This window comes from Euprymna scolopes, chromosome 27, assembly GCF_053919585.1.
Source record: "Euprymna scolopes isolate OS-2025 chromosome 27, ASM5391958v1, whole genome shotgun sequence".
Classification (NCBI taxonomy): domain Eukaryota; kingdom Metazoa; phylum Mollusca; class Cephalopoda; order Sepiida; family Sepiolidae; genus Euprymna; species Euprymna scolopes.
Window position 1 is genome coordinate 109,465,438 of NC_136508.1, and position 8,779 is coordinate 109,474,216.

The following is an 8,779-nucleotide window of genomic DNA, read 5'->3' on the forward strand; positions in this document are numbered from 1 at the left end:
TTCACCTTATTTTACATAAATATTTATGTTAAAGGAAACCGTGCTTTTCCAGAACACCCCTAAATAAAGGAAACGTGTTATATATATATATATATATATATATATATATATATATATATATATATATATTAGGCACCGCCAAAACTGGAGGGGGGGGGGGCAGGTAAGTACTTTTTGACGGACTGTCTTTTTAAAAATCTACCAAAAATCAGGTAATTATCCAATCAATACGAAATTTTCAGGGATTATTAAGAGAATTATGAACTTTATAACAGTGTACTTATTTTTCATAAACGATATATATATATATATATATATATATATATATATATATATATATATATATATATATATATATATATATATTTGCTTAAATCCCCCCCCTTGTTTTGAAGTGGGAACAAATATGCTTAAAATAATCATCTGAAACTAAACAAAACATATTCCGTTGTTGTAAGGGACAGGATTATAGATTAAAAAAAAAAAAAAAAAAAAAAAAACACTTGTTTACATACCTTATTTTGACGTCTGAATATCAGAACTTTGATTGTGTTTAATTTAGGCACCGCCAAAAATGGCCGCAAAATCAAGTTGTTTTTGTTTTTTAAAACAAAATTACATTTATTAAAATCCATTATTTCTGAGTAACTTTTTTTTTCAGAAAGATAAAACCCTGAATTTTATCATTTAGAAAACAGAATAATGTAAAACTTTTTCTACTATTTTTAATTAAATTTTAAATGTTAAATTTTCCCCAAAAGTTAACAATTGACATTTTTTTTTGTCTTGCACAAAAAACGTACATAAATATTAAAAAAAAAAAAAAAGGTTTTTGAAATAATTTATTTATCTATTTATTGTCTAACTAAGATTTAGGATGATTTTCTAAGAGAATATGCAAAAATATTATAATATAAGTACCTGGATTTCAAATAATTCCACTTATTCATATATGTAACCAGTTATTTCGCGTCGATCTAGAGTCTAGATCGACAATGTTTACGTTTGCGTTTGATAAGACGCAAACTATGGAAGACCAAACAGGCCAAAAAAACTTATTTTTCAGTGACGAAAGTTTCAATGTATTATTAAGCTGAGGCTGGCCAGTACCAGATGGGTGACCATTTGTATGAGTTTGGTTTTTAATGTGTATGTGTGTGTGTGTGGGGGGGGGGGGGGCTCCCCAAAATGGGGGGGGGGGGCAATTTAAAGCAGAATAAAAAAAAAATTATTTCAGCGCGTTTGGTCCACCGTAGTCGAAAGGCGGCAAACGTTTTCAAACGGGATCGAAAAAAATGATGCCATTTTTAACACAAAGGGCACAATATTTATCGATTTTTTTTTTTGGTATCGATTCTTCAAAGCATGCCCTGTTTAATAATGGTCATGCATTATTCGGCTCGCTAAAAAAATGTTAATTTATTTATCAAAGATTTTAAAATGGCTTTTTTCGTATGAATATTAAAAAAAAAATTTTTTGTTTTGCTTAACTTAAATTAATTATTTTACTTAACATATTCACCGAATTTCACACTTCAAAACTCAAAAGCGGGATAATTAAACACAATCGAAGTTCTGATATTCAGACGTCAAAATAAGGTATGCAAACAATTTTTTTAATCTATAATTCTGTCCCTTACAACAACACAATATGTTTTGTTTAGTTTCAGATGATTATTTTAAGCATATTTGTTCCCACTTCAAAACAAGGGGGGGTGTAAGCAAAAAAAAATATATATAAATATCGTTTATGAAAAATAAGTACACCGTTATAAAGTTCATTCTTCTCTTAATAATCGCTGAAAATTTCCTGATTTTTGGTAGATTTTTAAAAAGACGGTCCATCAAAGGTACTGACCTGCCCCCCCCCCATAGTTTTGGCGGTGCCTAGTTTAATTATTCCGCTTTTACTTTTGGAGTGTGAAATTCGGTGAATATGTTAAGTAAAATAATTAATTTAAGTTAAGCAAAAAAAACAAAAAAATTTTTTTTATATTTATACGAAAAAAGCCATTTTAAAATCTTTGATAAATAAATTAACAATTTTTTTTAGCGAGCCGAATAATGCATGACCATTATTAAACAGGGAATTCTTTGAAGAATCGATACAAAAAAAATCGATAAATATTGTGCCCTTTGTGTTAAAAAATATCATTAGTTTTTCGATCCCATTTGATAACGTTTGCCGCCTTTCGACTATGGTGGACCATACGCGCTGAAATAATTTTGTTGAATCTCCATGACTGGCAAAATCGGTGCAAGCGTGAATCAGTACAATTTATGTTGGTCAACACTCACATAGAAACGAGACGTTTCTCTTTTCATTGCGAGACAAAATTATGGATGGTAAATAAAAATTTATTATTTTTATTATTACACGTGTTTATTTTATTTTACCGAAACTATAGCGGACATTTGTTCGTCCGTCTGCCATAAACGAAACTTTATAGTGAAAAATTAATTTTAAACTAGAAGCAGTACTTTTTTTATACTGCGAAAAATACGCACCGTAAAAAAATGGTTAAACCTTAGTTGAAAGTGCAGAATAGTTGAACAACCCCCATGTTAAGAATGGCATTCTAAATAAAGTTATTATTTTAGTATGGCCAGTACAATTGCAGTGTCAAAATTACACAAAAGGAAGCTTAGAATAAATTCTTGTCAAATTGACGATGTTGTCCAACAGAGCGTCGGAGCCAGCACTTGTTTTTCTAAAGTTGATTTAAATTGGTTTTCGGGTGTGTTATGACTGAATATCACACTTAAAATTGTGAATTATGCGTGAATCTCTTGAAAAACCTGTCAGAAAGAAGCTCCCCCTCCCCATTTTGGGGATCCTGAGCCCCCCCGACACACACACGCGCGTACACATTAAAAAGAAAACTCATCAAAATGGTCACCCATCTGGTACTGGCTAGCCTCAGGGTTGCTTATGTAGTTTAGTTTAATTTTCATTCTGCTTTGAATTCCCCACATTTGGGGGAGCCTGACCCCCCCCACACACACACATACACATTAAAAACCAAACTCATCAAAATGGTCATCCATCTGGTACTGGCCAGCCTCGGGGTTGCTTATGTAGTCAAAAAAACCTACAGTTCTTCCTCGTTCAATGAAGGAGAAATCTTTCTAGACTGGGTCAATTTTAATTTTTATTCTGCTTCCCCCCCCCCATTTTTGGGAGCCTAACCTCCACACATACACATTAAAAAGCAAACTCATCAAAATGGTCACCCATCTGGTACTGGCCAGCCTCAGGGTTGCTTATGTAGTTTAGTTGTTATTCTGTTTTAAATCCCCCCCCATTTTGGGGAGCCTGAGCCCCCCACACGCGTACACATTAAAAAGCAAACTCATCAAAATGGTCACTCATCTGGTACTGGCTAACCTCAGGGTTACTTATGTAGTTTAGTTTAATTTTTATTCTGCTTTGAATTCCCCACATTTGGGGGAGCCTGACCCCCGCACACACATACACATTAAAAACCAAATTCATCAAAATGGTCACCCATCTGGTACTGGCCAGCCTCGGGGTTGCTTATGTAGTAAAATAACCCTACAGTTCTTCCTCGTTCAATGAAGGAGAAATCTTTCTAGACTGGGTAAATTTTAATTTTTATTCTGCTTTACCCCCCCCCCATTTCTGGGAGCCTAACCCCCACACATACACATTAAAACCAAACTCATCAAAATGGTCACCCATCTGGTACTGGCCAGCCTCAGGGTTAATAATACATTGAAATTTTCGTCACTGAAAAATAAGTTTTTTTTTGCCTGTTTGGTCTTCCATAGTTTGCTTTTTATTAAACACAAACGTAAATATTGTCGATCTGGAATGCGAAGTAACTGGTTGCCTATATGAATGTGGAATTATTTGAAATCCAGGTACTTATATTATAATATTTTTGCATATATTCATAGAAAATCACCCTAAATCTTAGTTAGACTAAAAATAAACAACTTAATTCTTTCAAAAACCTTTTTTAAAAAATATTTATATATGCTTTTTGTGCAAGACAAAAAAATGTCAATTGTTAACTTTTGGGGAAATTTTAACATTTAAAATTTAATTAAAAATAGTAGAAAAAGTTTTACATTATTCAGCTTTCTATATGATAAAATTCAGGGTTTTATCTTTCTGGAAAAGAAAGTTACTCAGAAATCATGGTTTTTAATAAACGTAATTTCGTTTTAAAAAACAACAACAACTTCATTTTGCGGCCATTTTTGGCAGTGCCTGCCTAATATATATATATATATATATATATATATATATATATATATATATATATATATATATACACTTGTTTATTGTTATATAAACATGTTTACATCCCGCTGCTACAAACAGCCACTTGTTTCAATCAAACAGCAGATATCATCAGGCAGCGACTTGACTATTCAAATGTTCAATGAATAATGGATTTTTTTTAGGTAGGAACTCTTTAAAGGTTGGAGTTAAAAAACCTTAAAACACAGAACTTTAATCACAAGATATGAAGAGGGATGGGCAATCTAAAGAAAGCTAAAAAATATAATGGAGAGAGAATGATGAGGAGGAGAAAAAAGAAATAGAGAAAGAAAATAAATAGAGAGAAAAAAATATATAAAGAAAAAATATATAGAGAAAAAATATAATATGGAGTAGAAAAAGAAAAAACGATATAAAGGGTTATTATAAAGAAAACAAGGGCTAGAAGAGAAAAGAAAGAATGATGAAATATAGTTAAAGAGAGAAAGAGAGAAAGTAAGGATTAATAGGACCGGAAGCTTAAAATGTTGAGAGAATATAGAAAGGGAAAGATCTGCGTGTCAACTAATATATGGACAATTATACATTTCAATAATGAGCCGCAAGAAAGACAAAAAATACAATCTTATTGTTAAAAAGTGTACATGTCAAAAGTGACAGCGAATGTAAGCAACCAACATATTTATCATCTCACATACGTCCACGAGTAATAGAAAACATAAATATTTCTATAACAGGGCCCTTAAGGATAGTGGATACAAAAACACGCAAATTGAGTTCATAGAACCAACACACCCAAACACAAATACAAATAGAAACCGTAAAAGAAAAATCCTGTGGTACAATCCCCCTTTTAATCTGAAACTTAAAACAAACCTAGGAATGAAATTCTTAAACTTAATTAAAAAGCACTTCCCTATTAGTAACATACTACATAAAATTTTCAATAAAAATACAATAAAACTTAGTTATAGCTGTAATGAAAACCTTGAAAAAATAATTAAAAAACATAATAACAAAATATTAAACAAAAATAGCACACCAATTGCTTCCGAAGGGTATAACTGTAGAATTAAATCAAAATGCCCTCTTAAAGGAAATTGTCAAATTACTTCTGTAGTGTACCAAGCAACTATTTCTACTAAGGAAAATCCTAACGAAAAAAAATATTACATAGGAATGACAAATAACAAATTTAAAGAAAGATTTACCGGTCACAAGTGCTCTTTTGAAAATAATGAGTACAAAAATAGAACTTCCTTGTCTAAATATTACAATGAACTAGTAGAGCAAGGTCACTCCCCAATAGTAAATTGGAAAATTTTAAAGAAAGCTAAAACCTGTTCATCTTTAAACTCATTTTGCTACCTATGTTTTTATGAGAAATTGTTTATACTTACGTTTAGAGAAAAAGGTAAATTATTAAATAAGAAGCACGAAAATTCAATTAATTGCAAACATTATAAAAGCCATCTTTTAAGTAATTTAGTTTAGATATAAAATTTAAATAAATTTAAAATTGTCACTGATTTCTATAATTTATTAAAATACTATTATTATACTTTCTCCTAGCCTGATGTCATTCATAACTTCCCCTATCTTATATACTTGTGTGTCTATGTGGATATGTTAGTGTCTATGTGTTTATTTTCTGACTGTGTGTACTTATGTATATATATATATATATATATATATATATATATATATGTTATTTTGTACACCCTCCTTTGTTGTGTACTCCCCTAATAATGTTTATTCAATCCATTTGTATGCATTTATGTGTGTATGCATCTATCTGTACTCTTGTCAAACAATTTTTATTCGTATGTATTTATATATATATGTGTTATGTGAATTATAAATATTTATGTGTGTGTATATATATGTGTGGGTGTGCGTTGTTGTATATTAGTATATGATTGTGTGCATATATTTGTGTATTTTTATGTATGTATGTGCATACATAAAACTATATATATATATATATATATATATATATATGTGTATGCCTGTTGGTTCTTTGTGGGTACATACATATGTATTTTATTATTTTTAATTTTGTTACTATCTACCTGTTTGTTGTTACTTTTGAGTATTTTGTCGATTTAATTACTTCTTTTGCCTGAATATATTTATATTTATATGTACTTTTATCTATGTTTTTAGTCACACTGTCTTGAATGTGTGAATTTGTGATTTAATATGACTTTATATTTATACTTAATACTAGCTTAAACTTTCAACTTAATAGCATAGAGTTACACCTTTATATATATATATACATATATATATATATGTATTGTATTCTTTTTATATATATAAATATTAGTAGATTATTCTTTCAAATTATTAGTCCTATTTACTTTCTTCAATCCCTTCTTATGGCTAAATGTTATATAAAAAAGATAATAAATATTAATTTTATTCTGTGTTATTATTATTATTATTACTATTAATATTATTTTTATTATTACTATTATTATTATTAATAATATTAATTTTAATATTGTTTTATAATTATTTTTATATATTTATTTAATATAAATGTGAAAACTTTAAATTTATATCAATTAGTATAAAGGGCTTAATTAATTGTAGACGTATGTTTAAACTGCGTTGATATTAATCGTGGACGTATGTGAGATGATAAATATGTTGGTTGCTTACATTCGCTGTCACTTTTGACATGTACACTTTTTAACGATAAATTAATATTATCAGTATAACTTTTGTACCATTTAAAAGAAGGGCAAAATAAACCAGAAATAATTAAAAAAAAATTTTATCGAACGAAAATAATGAAATTGTGAGACGAAAATCGTGTTTACATAATTGGCGCTTTAAAATAACGTTCCCATGTAGTAGACATTCCGAACGTGAAAACATATCCGTATTTAATAAATCTAGCAAAAATCAACTAATGGTCAGATTTTCGTGACATTTTCGATACTTATCCATTTTAGAATAAAATTAAATATAAAATGCAGTTTTAATAAAATATATGAGGGAGAATGTGTTTTTAGTGCGTGTTCCACCTCATATTTATTTGTTCGAAATTCGAACAAAATATATTTAAATCTATCGAAATTTCTATTTATTATGAAACATAAGCGTCCAAATAAGTAAGAAATATTTAGTTTTTAAAAATTTAAATACACATTGAAAAAAAATTACCTTGAGTTTGCAATTAAAAAATTTATATAAAATTAATATTATGTTTTTTAAGTAGCGTTTTTTTGAATTTATATATACTATAATCAGTTGAATTGTCAAGAAAAAGAAACTTCGTAAACATTAATTAATTTTTAAAAGATTAAAACGAGTAAAATCCCATTATTTCAAAATGTTTCGTTACAACATAGACTTTTAATTGTGTTTAATTTTTTTAAAGATTAAGTTTTAATATAAACATGAGTTTTGTCAGCTATTTTATCGCCAGATTGAAACCAATTTAAAAATATTAGTGCATAAATATTAAAGATTTATTTTTTTAAAAAAAGACGAGGTGTTTTTTCTTTTCGATATATTTTTTTCGCCATTTATTACTTTGAAATTTTATTCAACAATGAAATGATAAAAATTTTTTTTCGTTAAATATATTTTTCAAAAAGTATTATAAAATATCTATAAAGTCTATTTTTTATGTCTGTAAAGGTTTGTTGAAAGTTCAAATAAAGTTTATAATTTAATTGAAAAAAAAAACACCTGGCCTTTTTTTTATTTTGTTATGTTTTTTAAATAAAACTAACTTTAATTTTAAAATTTCGATGTTTGAAAAACAGTCCATAATATATATGTCATTATAAAAGTTCTATTTTTGTTTGAAAAACAGTCCATAATATATATGTCATTATAAAAGTTCTATTTTTGTTTGATAAAAAGAATAAAACAGTTATTAAAAAGTTCTGTAAATATATTAAAAACGCACCCAGAATGAAACCCATTTATTGAAATATCTTTTATTTAAAAAAAAATCTTGCTCGCGAATATTCGTCAAAATTTAATACTTAAAAATATCATTTTCAAAATGTATTAATTGTCGCTGAAGTTAATGTTTTAAAGAATAAATATTGAATTGTCTTAAAAATGCACACAGAACCCCCCCCCCAAAAAAAAAACACGGTACATAAAAATCAATCTTAGTCGCAAAAATCCGAAACAGAAAGAGACACCCATTTATTTAAATATCTTTTATTTACATATGTTCGTTTTGTTACTTATTTAAAAAAAATTTTTTGTAAATATATACTTTTTCTTTTAAATCTTCAAAAGTTTTGTAAATATATTAAAAAAAAATTGCTGGCGAATATTCGAGCATGTTTGCTATTTGACGTGTTTACAAACCACCGACGCCATGTGCTTGTGCCAATGTCAAGGTCGAATCACCGGTGTTAGTTGAAATGTGCGCCAGGCGGCGTTTGCTACAGGGTATCTATTCTTTACTTGGTCCGTTTCAACAATCACGCTGCTATCTGTATTTTGTTACAGCTCAGTCTACCAGTGATTGCTTCTATTTCCGAAGATTCT